Source organism: Psammomys obesus, unplaced genomic scaffold, assembly GCF_907164565.1.
Source record: "Psammomys obesus unplaced genomic scaffold, mPsaObe1.curated_primary_1811, whole genome shotgun sequence".
Lineage (NCBI taxonomy): Eukaryota > Metazoa > Chordata > Mammalia > Rodentia > Muridae > Psammomys > Psammomys obesus.
The window spans coordinates 3,884,190-3,901,995 of record NW_026592510.1 but is presented as its reverse complement, the minus strand read 5'-3'; the positions used below and the strand labels follow the sequence as shown (position 1 = coordinate 3,901,995).

The following is a 17,806-nucleotide window of genomic DNA, read 5'->3' as shown; positions in this document are numbered from 1 at the left end:
ATAGATAGATAGATAGATAGATAGATAGATAGATAGATAGATAGATAGATAAAGACTGAGCCATACTCTAAATGTGCATGAACCTTGAGAACACTCTACTAATGAGGAAAGATGAGCACAAAGGTTACAGAGGACACGGCTTCACTTTTGAGCGATGTCTGAATTAGGTAAGTGCATGGAGACAGATGAGGGATAACAGTGGGGATTAAACACTCCCATGAGCGTGACCCTTTTTGTCTGATGAAAATGTTCTTAGAACTAGATCCTCTCTAAGACTCTACCTACTATTCAATGTTGCGTTCTAGGGGTTAAAAAAACACAAAGGTGTAAAAGCCAGTTTCTGTGCTTAAAAGCTAAATTTCGGTGGCAAAGAGTCCTACATCTAGATAACAATAGTAGAAGACAGGAAGTGATTCGGCACATGAATACAAGAGGTCACTTTTCTGATCAGCTGTAGCAGGGCATTGGGGCTTCCCGGTGGGGGGTACAGGCAGAGTATTGCCCACAAAGACATCTAGAGAATGGACCACAAGGAAACCAACACTGCAGAACCTCACCTCTTTTCAGAGCCCCCATGTGTCTCTGGGCTCACTCCTTTCTGACTGTTGGTGTGGTTGAGGAAACATTGCTGAAGGCTCTTACCTCCCTGCCATCCTGTCTAAGTCTCCCAAGAAGCTGGAAGAGCTGCCAATGCTCTTCTTCGAATTGCTGAGCTTTGAAAGTATTGATGGGCATCTGAGGAGCCATTTTAGGCAATGGGAACAATACTGCCCAACTGTGTGCTAATGAGAGACTACAAGCACCAAGCAATGCAGGGGCTTTGGGCTTATCATGTATGCCACTGTGGAGGAGCTAGATGCAGCCATGAATATAAGGCCACATAAGCTGTGTGGAATATTTGAGGGAGCTGTGTCAAGAGAAGATTCTCAAAGGCCAGTTACAGCCATAACTGTGAAAAGATCTTAGCAGCATTAGAGAAGACACTGGAGAGCATCGCCTACAACAGTATTTTGAATGGTTTCAGGAAACTGAAGTGATTGAAATCATGACTGACAGAGGTGGTGAAAAGAGCGGCTTTGCCTTCATCACCTTTGATAATGCCGTGGGTAAGATTGTCATTCAGAAATCCCGGACTGGGGATGGCCATGTCTGTGAGGCAAAAGAAGCTTTATGGAAGCAAGAGTTGTCTAGTGTTCCACTCAGCCAAAGAAGTCCAAAGGTTTCCGCAAAGTTTGCTGGTGGTCTTGGAGGTGGTTTGGGTAGAAATGACTATTTTGGTTGAGGAGTAAACCCCAGTGGTCACGATGGCTTTGGTGGCAGCCATGGTGGTAGTGGATATGGCAGCAGTGAGCATGACTATAATGGATTTGGAGGCAGTGACCTTGGTTACTCTAGAGGAACCAGAGGCTATGGAAATGGTGAACAGGATACTGGCTGCTGTGGCAACAGCGGCAACCATGACAGATTTTGGTAGTAGTAGCAAAGGCAATTTTGGAGGTGGTGGAAGCTCCAATAATTTTGACAATAATAATCAGTCTTTGGCAATAATAATCAGTCTTCAAATTTTGGACAAATGAAGAGGGTGGACTTGGGGGCAGAAACTCCAGCCCTTGTGGTGGTGAAGGATAGTACTTTGCTAAACCACAAAGCCAAGATGTTTGTGGTGGTTCCAGCAGCAGCAGCAGCAGCAGCAGCAGCAGCAGCAGCAGCAGCAATGGCAGTGGCAGGGTTTCTAATTACTGCCAGGAAACAAAGCTCAGAAGCAGATGAGAGAAGCCACAGGTTACAAAGGATTTGTGAACTCAGCCATACACAGGTGGCGGGACGTAGGCACTACAAAGAAGACATGTTTTAGTTAATATGTATGGGCAAAAAGACTGCAGGACTGTATTTGGGAGTCATTATACAGTAAGCTGTTTTAGCCTCTGTTCTGTGCAAAGAATAAAGCTTTCTGACAATGGGTTTTAATGTAGACCTTTTTTTTTTCACACATACTGTTGATTGCTAAATGTATAGTCTTATCTTGATGCAGACTACATATGCCTCTAAAGTAAAAAGTTCATACCCACAGGAGCAGTGGTATGCACCTATGTTGGTCTTCCATCAGAGAAATCCAGGCATCAAGAGTCTGGTCCTACCTTGAGGACACATGACAAATATCTAGAAGAAAATCTCCTGGTGTTTGCCCTGCCTGACAGCTAAGGATGATAATCTGTGGAGTCATCCAAAGAGTACAGACTTAAAAGGGCAAAAAGTAAGGAAAAGGTTACAGTAGAGAAACCAGGCAACAGCTGTGTCAACCAGGATATCAGAGTCAGTATTACCTCAGTAAGTCAGGTTGGTAGTTCATACACCTGAGACAGCATGAGAAGAATGATATTCTGTCTCTGAGATTTCTCTCCTCCAAACCCACAATCCCAGTCTAATCAGGAAGCAACAGTTAATCCCAGTTGAGGGACATGCTACAAAATACCAAATATTTTCCCAAATTTTCTCAGTCTTTGAAACAGGGAAACTCTCTGCACCTATCATAGCTAAACATCATGTAAGAAATGACAACCAACCACAAAATGACAGGAATCCTGAAATATAAAAGAAAAACTATGTTAAAATGTAGAGATCTGAATAAAGTATGGACCTTATGTAGAAATATTCTGATAACGGTTTGTTAGTTGTGACAAACGCACTAGTCTCGTAGAAGATGGCACTAGGGGTAAAATGATACCAGGCATGTGGGAACTTTACCATCTTCATCCTTTTTCTAAATTGAAGATTTGTAAAAAGAAATATATTTAATGTATACCAAAATAAAGTACGATTATTTCATCTCACGCATTCAGAGAAGTCTAGCAACATATAGACTATGCAAACTTCTCTTGCCAAGCATCCTCAGTAGAGTGACATGATGACACACTCCCATGATGCCCCTGGAGGACCGCATGTCTCTGAAGTCTTTGAAGTACTTCCTAACGGTCATATGACTTCCGGGAGGTTACCCAAAACACTTCAGTAGGGCGCATTATGTAGTCTCCAAGCAGGTGCCACAGTCCTTTCTGCTCCAGAGTAGAATAGTTGCCGTGCCACTTGGCAAGAATGCCAGGGCCGTGCCATGGCATCTCAAACACAGCGTTTCCCTGAATGGTCGGTTACCTGACTGCTGCCTGCCCTGGTGGCACATTCCATCAGAGCGGATGCCACCATGTGCCAGCTTTGTCTGTAGAAGCCTGATGCATCTTCACACTTGCGGAAAAGGTCAAAGCTTCCTCTATTGATCTATCTGCATTTGTAGCTGTATTTATCCCTGAGTCAGCTGCTACCATGGCTGCTCCAGTGGCCTCAACCAAAGCTATCGTCAAAAAAAAGTCAGAGATTAGATGAGGATATGGGATTCACTCTCTGACTGATCTCCCAAAATCAACCACTCACTCAGCTTTATTTGGAAAACATGGAGATAAAGGGCTACTTCTCCTTCAAAATGTAGGTGATGGGAGCTGGAGAGGTATCTCAGCGACTAAGAACACAAGCTGCCCCTAGGAACCTAATGCCCACTTCCAGACTCCAAAAGCCTTTGCATTCACATGCGCAAAACCACAGGCACATGCATAGACACATAATTTTTTATTAAATGTTTATTTTTATATTAATTACAGTTTATTCACTTTGTATCCCTGCTGTAGCCTCCTCCCTCATTCCCTCCCAATTCCACCCTTCCTCCCTCATCTCCTCCCATGCCCCTCTCCAAGTCCACTGATAGGGGAGGTCCTCCTCCCCTTCCATCTGACCCTAGATTATCAGGTCTCATCAGGAATGGCTGCGTTGTCCTCCTCTGTGGCCTGCCAAGGATGCTCCCCCCTTCAGAAGGAGGTGATCAAAGAGCTTGCCACTGAGATTAGACACATAATTTTTATAATAAAAATAAATAAATCTTACAATCACAAAAGCAATAAAAATATTTTTCTATTTGTCTATGCAAACTGATTTCACTTCTCAACTTTTTTTCAATATTAAAAAATTGAACCAAGGACTTTAGTATGTGAAGCCAAATGTTCTATCATTTAGAGGGGATGTGGACACCAGGAGAACACAGCCCTTTGAATCAACTAAGCCAGGTGCATATGACCCCACAAAGACTGAAGCAGCAGACATGGGACCTACAACAGGCCCGCTGTGCACATGTTATAGCTTTTAGCTTAGTATTTCCTGGGACTCCTGACTATGAGAACGAGTGGATCTCTGATTTTTGTACCTGCTCCTGAGGACTCTACTCCTCCTGTTAGGTTGCTGGGTCCAACCTTAATGTGAAGGTTTTTTTTCCTTCATCTTTTTATACTCTCTTTTGTCATGTCTGGTTGTTGTCTCTTATAAGCCTGTTCTTTTCTAACGAGAGACATATGAGAGTGGATCTCGGTGGGGGGAGGGAAGAACTGAGAGGATTGAGGGAGGAGAAACTATCATCGGAAACTACTGTGTGAGAAAAGATTTCCAATTTAAAAAGAAAATGATAATTGGAAATTTTCATGTTTACGTGTCTTTCACTGTATTAGTCTGTGTGTGGTGGGAGGTCCATACAGGTGGAGGTTAGAAAACAGATTTTGGGAGTTAATTCTGGCTTTCCACCTTTTGTGAGTCAGGATCTTTCTTGCTCCTGCCACTGTGCTATGCACAGAGTCACTCTGTGAGCTTTGAGCGAATCCCCTGTCCTCAGCTCTCACTTCTGTAGTAGCGCTAGGATTATGAGAACACTGAAATCAGGCCCCCCCCCCCATGTGAGTTCTGTGGATCTGAACCCAGTTGCCAAATTTTTGTGGCACTTTTACCCATTGATCCATCGTCCTGGCCCAGAAAATAAAATTATGATTATTTTTATAATACAGATCGGTGGGCAAAAATCAAGTATCTACACTGAAATGGAGCCACATCCTTATAATCCCAGCACTCAGGAAGTGAAGGCAGGAGGGCCCATAGTTCCAGTCTAGCCTGGATTATATAGTAAGACACTGTCTCAAAAGCAAAGCAAAACAATAACAGCCAAAAAAGAAAAACAGAAATCAAATGTCTAGATAAATAATTGTTGGGTCCTTTGTGTTGCAGGGGTTCTCAGTCTCATTTGTGACAGTTTATAAGTAAGTAAACAAATAAATTAGCCCAGGAAATTTCACACAAAGGAAAGATGCCTTTTTTTTTTTAATTTAATGTTTACTGAGGTCTGTCAGGAAAGCTGGAGTATGTCTATAACCCCAGTGTTCTAGCTGCTGAGGAAGGAGGATCACACATTTGAGGACACCTGGCATTCTAGAGCAGTGAGATCTACCCCAGCATGGACTAAAAGTGAGATCCTATTTCAAAAGATTTACTAAATACCTACCATTTATTTAGGTCTGCTAAATCCTGGGCTTTGGGCCTAGAAACAGGACTTGAGGGGTATGTAGATGCAAGGCTGGGTATATAGCACAGTTTCCTAGCATTCATGAAGCCTTGGGTTCAATTCCCAGCTCTACATAAACCAGGTTGTGTTTGGCATATGCCTGTACCACCAGAACCTGGGAGGTAGAGGATCAGAAGGCCAGGGTCATACTTGGATATATAGCAAATATAAGTTCAGCCTGAGGATACATAAGACTATATACATATATATATGTATATATATATAGAGAGAGAGTCTTTATATATATATATATATATATAGAGAGAGAGAGAGAGAGAGAGAGAGATAGAATCTATTTTCAATAAAAAAATTTAAAAATAATAAAAACCCTCAAGCCTCCTTCCTTCCTTCCTTCCTTCCTTCCTTCCTTCCTTCCTTCCTTCCTTCCTTCCTTTTCCCTTTTTTGGTGTATTTGAAGCAATATCTCATTCTAGTCCTGTGGCCTAGAACTCCATGCAGAATAGGCTAGGTTTAAATTTTCAGATTTTTTTTCACTTCTTTATGGCCTTATTAAGTGTATGTTGGAGGGTGGCTCTTGCATTCTGGATAAAGCAAATGAACCTAGGGGTGAGGATGGGGATTAAAAATTACCCAGTAAAAGCTAAAGACAATGTGTTGGTTTGGTTTATGTGTGGTTTATTTTTGTGTAAGGATGTATGTTTTGCCTGCTTGTATGTGTGTGCATTGTGCCTAAAGAGGTCAGAAATGACCATCCAGTTCCCAGAACAACAGATGGTTGTAAACTGCCATGTGGGTACTGGGGATCAGGCTGAGGTCCTCTGGAAGAACAGCCAGTGCTCTTAACTGAGAGCCAATCTCTCTGAACTCCTAATGTGTTTGTTTTGCAAGTCTTAGACTAGTATGGTTCAGGCCTTCTCAAGGTAGCATGGTTTCAGGATGTACCTGCTACGCATTGATAGAACTCTGCAAAGATCATCTGGATATCTAAATGACTATATGACATTTAGTCATCTGGGTATTTTGACACACCAGAGCCTGGAAATTTTAGGACACCTGCCCTCTCTACTATGCATGGTAATACTACTTAGTTTTTGAAATATGTCATGATTTTTTAAGTTAATTTTATGATTCAGTTTTGGGGAGAACAAAAAGACACCTTGAGATAACCAGGAAGATTCTTACAAGATAAGAGTTTAAGTTTTAGCACTGAGCTATTCCTGTAGTATCCTAGATATTACTTTTAACTTAAAAGAAGAGTGTCAAGACAGTGTTTAAGGATCATCTATGGACGTTTTTATTAAATGCTCTTTGGGAACTACACACAGAATCAGGCTCCTAGTAGGCAGTTATAAATACTTGCTGAGTTTAGCAGCCCTTTCATCAAATGCAGGCGAGCAGACGAGGAGCCGTCTTAGCTCCTGCCATGAGACCTTAAGAAACACATTCTGCAGCTGTTAAAAAGCCGAGGACTTGTCGTGGGGTTTTTGTTTCTACTGTTGAAGAAAATACATACAGGACCTCCTGGACAAAAAGGGACTATCTGATCCAAGAGGTGGCCCCTGTTTTCTCCCATAACCTCAAATAACCGTAAGAAAGCACTGCCTCTGTGAGTAGACATAATGGTCTAATCACAAGAAAAGAAATCCTAAAACTTCGTTGTAAATTGTCCTTCAAGTTTTTAATGTGCCCGAAGGGTGCTTCAGTAACGCAAACTGCTTATTTCTGCTGTCTCTAGAGACGGCAGCTACAGTAAGGCAGGCTGATCTGGTGCTGCTGTTTTCTGTCACTTCTGTACTTGAAGGGAAACGGCTCACCTGAGATGAACTCTAGATAATCTTGAGCAGAGTAACTGCCCGCTAAGCCATCCATCTCCTCTGCAAACTAAACTCAGAACATTGCCTTCCTGGCATCCCACGAGGCACTAGGGAAATCGAAGAAAACCCAGAAAAAGCCCATCACAAAGCTGGGTCCACAAAATCACTCTCAATGCAGGGGCAATGACTCGCCTCTGTTCTATCAGCCGCCAGTCTGCGTCCACCGGATGGGGCTGTTCTGCACTGACAGGAGCACAGAACACAGAAGCCAAGCTGAGTGAGGTCTAGTAGCTGGTGATGAGCCATCAGTAGAAACTGCTATCCCACACCTAGGTATAACTTGCCGCAGAACTAAGGAATATTTTGTACACAGGATTAAAGATTTGGCGGGGAGGAGCGGCGCTAAGGAACGCAGAGGCTCTTGCAAGCTAAGAGTCTGAATTTTCCATCGAGCTATTCCTGTATTACCCTAGATATTACTTTAAATTTAAAAGAAGAGTTGCAAGACAGTGTTTAAGGATCATCTATGGAAGTTTTTTGGTTTTCTTTGTTTTGTTTTGTTTAATGCTCTTTGGGACCCCACTTTCAGAGATTTAGTAAGTTTGACAATTTGTACAAATTTGAAAATTTTGCTAAGACTAGATCACACTTTTCTCACTGTTACCAGCCTTATTCCCTTGAATAAAAGTTATTTGACATGGAAGGGGTTCTCTCTTTCGCTGGGGTGTTGAGCTAAGTTCTTGGGAACACAAAATTCTATTTTAAAAAAGAAAACTAGAGCTGGCGTTAAGGCTCAGGGGATAGGGTGTTGGCTGCCAAGCCCGGAAATCCGAGTTCCCTCTCTGGAATGGACACGGTGGGAGGAGCTGACCTCCGAGTGGGAGGAGCTGACCCCTGAGCAGGAGGAGCTGACCTCTGAGTGGGAGGAGCTGACCTCCGAGTGGGAGGAGCTGACCCCTGAGTTGTGTAAGTGTGTTGTGGTGCCGGTACGTGAACCTCTGCTCACAAGCAAATAAGTGAGTGCGATTTTAAAAATTAGCAACTACCGTCTTCAGTCTACATCATTCCTAGAGATAAAAGTACTGAGCGGGGATACAAACAATTTCCTTTCAAACTATCTTTGAAAGATCGCAATGCATTTAGGAGACTTATAATATAAGTTGTATTCTGGGCAAAATGATAGATTGTTTAAAAAATAATAATTAGGAGACCAGAGAGATGTCCCAGTAGTTAGGAGTATGTTATGCTCTTCCAAAGAAACAGAATTTGGGTCCCAGCATCTGTCAGGTCACTCAAAAATGCCTGTAACTCCAGGTCCTGGGGATCTGACATCTCTGGCCTCCATGGGCACCCATCCTCACTAGTGTGCATGTACACACACACTAATACACACACGCTTTAAGATATATTTAATATAAAGTAAAACTTAATTGAAGGATAGCAAGATGGATGTAATTGAAGTATTGTATAGGCCTGGATCAGCAGGTCATTCTTCAGTGACAATATCCTGAGAGAGAATTCCAGGGATCAGAAAATGAAAACATAAATAAGTTTGGGGTTAAGAGTCCCTGCATAAGCTACATCTTTAGGCCAATCAAGCTTATTAAGAACTTCAGTATTTTATATACTATTTCTAGGTGAGAAATGGGGCGAAGTCAGCAGAAACTACCATGTAATGGAACTAAATCAACACAGAATATATGTAAAAATGAATGAATGGATAAACAAACAAACAAACAAACAAGTAGAGCCAAGCATGGTGATCTACATCTGCAATCCCAGTACTTGGTTGGGAGTGAAAGCAGAATAATCAGACGTTCACTGTCTTCATCAGCTTTCGTAGCAAGTCTGTGGCCTACCTGAGCTAGGAGAGACTGCCTTATTTTAAGTTAATTAATCCTTTAAAGGAGTTTTACTTGCTGAAACCAGAACTCACACCTCCTGTCTCAACCTCCTGAGGATTAGGAGTCATTTATGAGCATGCTGGAGATCTGATCTTGGATTCTCATGCTTTGGTGGTAAGCCCTTTCCTGGCTGGGCCATCTTCCCAGCCCCTCCTTCTATTCTTCAAAAATAATCTTGGTGTAGGTCTTTAAAGTGATACAAGTATTTCTTCCTGGATAAAACAGAACACACATTTTCTTGATGCAACAGTGATTTAGTCAGCAAGTTCATTTTTAATTTTTTCTAACAAACACTTTACTAAGTTCTAGTCTGCCAACACCATTTAGAGGTTATCAGAAATGTGGTGTGGAAAAGAAGAGGGATGGCCATATAGAGAGATATCAATGCCATCTAAAGAGCCATAGGAGGAAGGACCTTGGTCAAGGATCCTTGGGATGAAATGTTAACCTGGGTATGCAGGCATTTCAATGCGAGGAAAATGTGATACCATGATCTTGAAGGGAGTTTTCTTGGTGAGGCTTATGCATTGCCCTTGGGGATGTGCTTCCCTCTGTGATTTACCCAAATGTGGTAAACTTGACTGCAAAAGTTGTGATCAGGGAGGATTGCATTCCCCTGATCACTCTTCCCTGATAAATAATAAAAAGAAGTTATGGGAGTAACATTTACATATTTATATATTGCCTCAGTACACATCCCTTCTAGGGAAAAGAATCCCTAGAAACTTTTAATTTTCGGTTTTTTAAATTATGCTTGTATATTTGAGTAACAAGAGCCTGGGTGCCCCAAATGCCACGTGGAGGTCAGAGGAAAACTTCTGAGAATTGATTCACTCCTTCCATCAGGCAGGGCTGGTCATCAGCTCCGTAGTAAGTGCTTTACCATTGAGCTATCTCATCTTCCCAACACGTTAACTTCCTCCAGAAGGCTTTTTGGGTAATCTTGATTTTTTTTATTAGCATATTTGAATTATTTATAACAATGGGTTTCATTATATTTTCGTGCATATATATGGCATATTTTGATCATATTTTCACGCAACTACTATCTCTTGTCTCGCCTCCCACATTTGCTAATCTGTTGGCTCTTTCCAAACTAGTTCCCCTTCTCTTTTCCTGCCACGTGGGAGGGGTTGAGCATGAAGGAGAAGTTATTTACAGGCACATGGACAACTCTTAACCAGTGGCTATACTGCTTAAGACGATCTCCCCCTTTCATCAGTCATCACAAAAAGCCAACTGCTTATGGTGGAGAGTGGGAAGGAGAGCCGGCGAATCCTCCTCCCTGGCAACCTTAACTGCCTGCAAATTCTCAGAGACTAGTGTGGCTGTGTGAGACCCTTCCCTACCCATGAGTGACTACGGAAGCACCTGGTTTTGTGAAGATCTTAAATGGCCACACAATGCCTCCCTTTTCTAGGTCTCTTCAATTTTTTTTCCCTTCCTCTTTTGCAATGCGCCCAGTTCCCTTGGCCTTGGAGAGGGTGATCCTGTGCCCTGCTGAGGTCTAAGCACTCAATAATAACTTATCCTCAGGACTTGGACCAGTTGTGAATCTCTGCAGTGACTGCCTCCCACTGAAAAATAGGAGCTCCTCAAAACAAAGCTGACAGCAGCTCTAGTTTATCAGCATAAACATAAATATTTATATAGCGGTTTGACAAGCATGTGCTTTCCATATAGTGGGAAAGACTTGATAAAGGTCATATCTGATTCAAGCTCAACTTCTCTATCCAGTGCTAGGTCAGAGCCTGTAAGAGTCGAATGCAGGAACCTACCCTTGCCGTCATTCCCTGCAAAGTTGTTCAACTCTTATAGCTACAAATTTGAACACTAGAAAAATCATGAAGAGTGCAGTTCCCCCTTCTCTTACCTGATAGCTTTACTTCGGAAGAGGCTGTTAAACATGGTTTTGCAACTCACCTCTTAGTGATAAAAATCTGCTTTTTCTAAGCTGAAGTGTGAAACCAATTATTGTTTCCAAGGTGTCTAGCAAGACTGGGCCAATGAACAAATGCTGACACTACAATACAAGTAGCAGTTATTCGATGATTAGCACTATGGAAGGATTAGGAAAACCATGTCTTCAAGTTTGCAGGGCAACATATTTGGAATTCGCGCGGCATCCCAAAGTTGCGCAAACTTTGGCGCTTTAAAAAGTCAGATCTTGACTAAGGAGATGGCTCAGTCCATAAAATGTTTGTCACATAGCAGGAAGACTTGAGTTCAAGCCTCCTTCATCCACATGAAAAGCTGAATGGAACACTATGCTTCTATAATCCCAGAGCTGGGGAGGCAGAAAGACTTTCTGGATAGCTGTCCCAAGCTAAATTGGTAAATTCCAGGCCAATAGGAGACTGTCTCAAAAAGTAAGGTGGGGAGCGATTGAGGAAGATGTCTAATGTCTGTAACCCCCACCCCCCCACCCTGCTCCTGAGCATCACATGTATGTACACACGTCCGAGAAGACACATACAAGACTTAGAGTCTGGCTGTGTAACTCGATGGTACAGCTTCCCTTAATATACATTAAGACTCATCCAAGCCCTGGGGACATGCACCCCCTCCCAACTTCAAATCTCAATGCCATATTCCCTTTTGGAAAGATCAACCTCTATATTTACAATAAAGTCATGTTGTTATGATGTTTCTACCGATGATCATTAAAATGCCACAGATGAAATTATCCTTAATTTTTTCCGAGTTCAAGCTTGACAATGGATGTGGATCCTCACAGGTGGATTTGGCCAAGACAATCCTCATGTTTATTTCATGAGCACAAAAGACTGTTTTGAACAGCTGAAGTCAAATGTGAAGTTCAGAACACAAGCTAAAGTACACAAAGAACTGTGCAGTTGCTTACCCATTCCTGGCAGAGGAAACAGAACTCAACTGTTGTAGACAGCTATCTATTTGCTTGACTGTTTTCAAAAACTGTGGGGGAGGAGAAGGAAGCTGCAGATAATTGCCTCACGTCTCCATCTCCTTCTGCCTGTCTAAACACTGCATCTGTAGCTACTTGCTGTCAGCACTCAAACTGACAAAATGCCTGCTCATTTTAGAATTTAGAATCCAATATAAATAGTAATTGAACCCCAGAAGAGAATGCCTAATAGTGCTGAACTGAAAATTCAAGGTGGTTTTGACTTACCTAATTTCAGCCCATGCACTTACAGAATTCAATACAAAAATACTCTCAATTTACAGTCAAAACATTGTGGTGTTTAGAAAACGATTCACCTTTTATATTTAAAAGCATGCCCTTTGTCAGGCATGCTGATCTACAGCTTTAATCACAGCACTCGGGAGGCAGAGACAGGCGGAACTCTGTAAGTTCAAGGTCAGTGAAGAAGCATCATGTCTCTTATCTTATGCTTAAAAGCCATGTTATAGTAAAGAAAAACTAGATTCGTTCCTGGTTATGATTAAACCTCTGTGTTTCAAGAATTGGGCTATGTCCCTACCTACAGCCTTAACTACAAATGTTTCTGTATTGCACCCTCTAGGATTGGCAATCATGTCTTTGTTTCAAAAGTTGTTTATAATCGTCTTGCAAACCTACCTTTGTTTCAAAAGGTTATATGAGCACCTGTGACTACCTGTTGTTCTGACTACCTTTCAACCATGTCATTGTTTCGGGAAGCCATGAGGACTAATTTGTTATGATGTTCTGCTCCTCTACTTCGAACTGTTTTGCCTACCAAATCCCCTAATTGGAAACCCTCTACCCCTCAGCTATATCAGCGTTGTCTTCCTCAGATTCAATGCTGATCTTTTAAAACATCACCCCTTAGGGGAAGGCAGCCCATGTACACAAATGAAAAAAACTTGCTTTATTAATCACTTGCTTTGATTAATTTTGCCATGATGATTTGAATCCATAGTCTTTCTCCTCCCATCTTTGGGATTAACATCTGCCTATTCCACATAGCAAGCTCCACAACAGCCAGGGTTACATAGAGAGACAACCAACTCTATATATGTGTGTGTATACAAAATATATGTATACATATACACACTCATGAGTACACATGCTAAGACAGTTTCAGTATAAATTATGCATCCTTCACTTACAAGATTTGTGAGATATACAGTAAATATATATGCACCTCCACAAACACCACAAAAATGCCAGAAATACACAGACTAACACAAATCTCCCATTATATGGGAGATTTTAATATATTAAGGTACATAAACTTGAGTAGTAATAGAAAGCACTTCTTTTAGTCAGGTGTGGTGTCACATGCCTGTAATCGCAGCACTAGTGAGGCTGAGACATTAATATAAAGAGTTTGAGACCAGCCTGGACGCAAGACCACATCAAAAGGAAGAAATGTTTTTTCTTTGTTTTGTTTTGTTTTTTATTTGAAGTTCTCTTAAAAATCACGAATTATGTATCTCCTAAAGACATGAGAAGATAGGGACCATCCGTCTTTCCTACGGAATGTGATAAAGCAGACAGCTACGTCTCAAAGACCAAGTTGCATAAATTCTTTGTTGACCTTGGACAATATGCACTGAAGGGGAAGAGAAGAAGAAAAGTCTAATACACACACACAAAAATTAGTCACAATAATTTTCTGGCGCTTTATAGCCTAAGAAAATATTAAACTCCTCTTGTGCTTATGCTTTCCAAGAGAAAATCCATTTGAAGAGAGGACGAGGAAGAAAGAAGAGGAGAAGGAATACATTTGTCCTGGCTACTTTTATGTCAACTTTCCACAGTACAGTCATTAGAAGAGGGAGCCTCAATTGAGAAAATGGCTTTATAACAGGGAGCAGCACGTAATTTTCTTAATTAACAATTAATGTGAGAGGGTCCAGCCTAATGTGGGTGGTGCCATCCCTGGGCGGTTTGTCCTGGGTTCTATAAGAAAGAACAAGCTGAGCAGGAGCAAGCCAGTAAGCAGCACCCTTCCACAGCCTCTGTGTAAGCTGCCTCCAGGAGCTGCCCTTTGTGAACTCCTGTCCTGGTTCCTTTGATGATGGGCTACAATGTGAAAGTCAAAGCCCAATAAACCTTTTCTTCATCAACTTGATCTTTATGTTCATTGTTTTTCATCGTAACAATAGTAATTCTAACTAGGACAACATGGCAATAAAGGAAAGGGGGCAAGGAGGCAGGAAAGGGGAGAAAGAAGAAGGATAAAAAGGAGAGTCAGAGAGAAGCAGGGAAATACAGCTCACATAACTGTGGCTATTTGAATTTTTATCAAAGAATTCCACATGTAAAGTGCACTAGCTTTAGACCACAAAATATTGGAAAATATGTACTCGGTGTCTGAAAATGTTCTGATAGTCTAGGTGTAGCAGCACATACCAGTCCCAATACGCAAGAAGCTGAGACAGAAACATGGCCACAAATTCAAGGCCCACCTGAGCCATTTTGTAAGTACAATCAGTCAGGGATGATGGCAATCCCCTACCTCTAAAACAAACAAGCAAACAACAACAACAACAAAAAGAGTGATTTCAAGAAATGTATTCAAACAGGCAGCAAAGCAAAGCAAAACAACAACAACAACAAAACAAAACAAAACAAAAAAAACCCGAGCAGAATACTTCATAAACTAAAAGTGATTCTCATCAGAATTTTTTTAAAGTAAAGATTAATATGTAAATTAATAATTTTAGTGTTAAACCACTTTCTTTTAAAAATTATTGTATGGATATTCTGCCACTACATCTGTGCAATGTCCGAGGAGGCCATAGAGGCATTGGATTTCCAGGAATGGAGTACGGATGGTTGTGAGCTACCACATGCATGCTGGGTCCTCTGGGAGAGCAGCCTCTACTCTTAACCATTGAGCCATCTCTTCAGACCCTTCACATCACTTTCAGGGGATATTCTTTTCCCTGTGCTGTCTTAAATTCCTTTTTAAAGCAACCTTATCTAAACATAATTCATGCATGATTCAATTCATTCAAGTGTCCAAGGGAATAGTTTTCAGTCGCGTTGTGTAACCATCAACCACAATTTATTTTAGAACATCTCTCTCACCACAAAAAGAACCTCAGATCCGTTAACTGAGAATACGTCTTCCCTTTGTGGATCCTGGAGAACATCCTGAATGGACACATACACCCCAGCTGGCAAAAGGAGGCAGACAGCTGGAGTCCTGTGATAGACATCTACTTGTGGCAAGCCTTGGAGACCTCTCCGATGGCCGGAGCCAATTTACTTCTGAATCTACAGCAAGCAGGCCAGTGCCCTGCAGAAACACCTCCGCCAAGCTCATCCTGAAGCATGTCCCCAGTGGTTCTCCTGGTCTGTTTTGTGGTCTGCATATTCCTCAGGTCATGACTCCTGGGCTTCTCCCCTGCGGTGCCAGCCAGGACCCTGCTGAGATGGCTAATATTGTGAACATAAAGACTGCACCTAGGAGACAGCCTTTATGCATTCCAGGGAGAGATTATCTATATTGATTAGTTTATTTGAGAGGAAAATACCGGCCTTAACTGTAAGTATGGTGTTATTCCATAAGCTGTAGTCACTGACTAAATACAAAGGAAAGTGAGAATTCCTTTCACTGTCCATCTCCGTAGAGCCACTATGACAAAACAACAGTCCCAGGACAAGATGCACATTATCTGTGCTGCCAACACTCACATCTATAGTGGCAAGAAGCCACATCTCACAGACCAGCTTTGCTGCTTACCTTTTGACCACCGCAGCCTCTCTCTGTAGCCTTTTGCCTACCAGTTCTGCACCCTAAAAGATGTTATCTCTGACTTGCTTAACATTATTCCATGATGTTAGGAAGTATGGTGCCTGCCCCACTGATGAAGAGAAACATAATGGGACGTCCCTGATCAAGCTGAACTTTGCAAAGAACAGAGAAGGCTGGTCCTGTCAAGCGCTATTCGCTGCATTCACTGACGACACCCACACTGTGACCATCAGGAAAACTGGCAATGTCTTCCCCTATGAAACAGTGAAGCAGCTGAATACCAAGGCCATGAACTTTAAAGATTTGCTGACTGGTGTACCATATTTCAGGCAAGACCCCACCCACTTGGACAAGTTCAATGTCTTTTAATTTCTTCCATGTGAAGAAGCACATGAAAATAACAGATCCAGATGAGGAAAAGACCAGACAGGACCTAATTATTTCAAAAATACCAATGCTGAGAAATGCTCTAGCACCTCTACAGGGAATTCAAGAGAAATGGAATCTTAGCAGCCACCAGGAAGGCACCTGAGAAGAGAAAGGTGAACCAGCTGAATGCTGCCCTCCATTCAGTGGGAAAGCTCAGCACATCCTTCACCTGGACTGCCCCAGGAAGCAGCTGTCGCAGATGAAGATGTCCTGTAAGCCACTTTAATGAACCGTGTGCGCACACACACACACACTACAGTATGTAAGCCACTTTAATAAATCATGCACACATACATACACACACAGACACACATATACTCTCTCCCTCTGTCTCACACTTGGACCACGGCCTATAAGCCACTTTAATAAATTGTACACATACACACACAATACTCTTAGGCATTCAAATAGTCACATACATACACACAAAAATCACCACCATCCTTTTACCTTTTCCTGGTAAGCCAGTATGTTCAAAATGATTAAAACAAACAAACAAACAAACAAAAAAACAACAAAGAATGAAAACTTGGCTCCTCTCATTTTTCATATCCAGTCTTGTGTGTCTGCTTAATATTCAACTACATGCATACAAAACACATTTTTTTTTTCAAAAATGCTTAAAAATCAAAGAAGATGGATTCTTGGCAAGTGGCTGAACAGCTTGGTGAAAACCCTGAGTCATCACAGTTAATTCTAGATTGGAGGATGTCGTATTTATCTATGAAGAACGGGTAAAGAAAGAGTCAAAGGCTTATAATGCAAAGTCCATATTTATTCTTATATTGCAATTGGTGAACCCTTAAAAGGCAGTCTTCCAAGGTTGACTTTAAAGGCTCTACATAAATGGTTACACCAGATCGCTGAGAGATACCTTTCAGAAACTAGTAATTGAGTTCATTATGAGAGAAAGTGCTTGTGGGTTGGCTGAGGAAGAAAAGATCAACATATCACACATAAATTCACAAAGTGCTGAAGTTATACACTGGAAACTATGAGGTGATTCTGATGGTAAAAGCATCAACAGTAATTCATATAAAACTGTCTCAAGGAATGATTAGTTTTAAAAAAAGGAAAGCGAGGTGAGCGTGTCATCCCCAAAAGCTGAGACCATGACTCAATCATATCTGCACATCAAGAACATCTGAACACGGAGGTCCCTCTCCTTGGCCACCATTTCACTTCATCCCTTTTTCTGGGCACTGAATGTTCTGAACACTTCCTAGGTACTGACTTACACACATAATGCCCATCTCCCTCCCAGAGGGAAAGCCCAAGGTAGCAGGGATCTGCAGTCTTGTTCATAGCTAAGGACATCCTGAATGTTGCCTGTGAGTTTTTAGTGAAAATTCGTGGTGAAGAGTGAATGGATGAGCACCTAGTAGGCCAAGTAAACAAGGTACAGCGTGCAGATCTCTCTCAGAAATTTGGAATCATCTTCTGGTCACTGGGAGAAATTTTCTTTTCATATAACAACTCTTGCAAGTTTAGAGTGCCAGAACCTCCTTATTCACTGACTAGATTCATGGTAGAGTTGTAGCCCTCAGTAGCTGCTGAGAGAATGCATGGCTTGAAGCTAGCACAATAGGCTCGATGAGC

The 17,806-nt window shown here is 41.8% G+C and overlaps 1 pseudogene; it reads left to right on the top strand.

The window, feature by feature from the left end:
- Window positions 1-154: 154 nt before the first annotated feature.
- LOC129681934 (heterogeneous nuclear ribonucleoprotein A1-like) lies at window positions 155-16,147 on the top strand (annotated as a pseudogene).
- The last annotated feature ends 1,659 nt before the right edge of the window (window positions 16,148-17,806 follow it).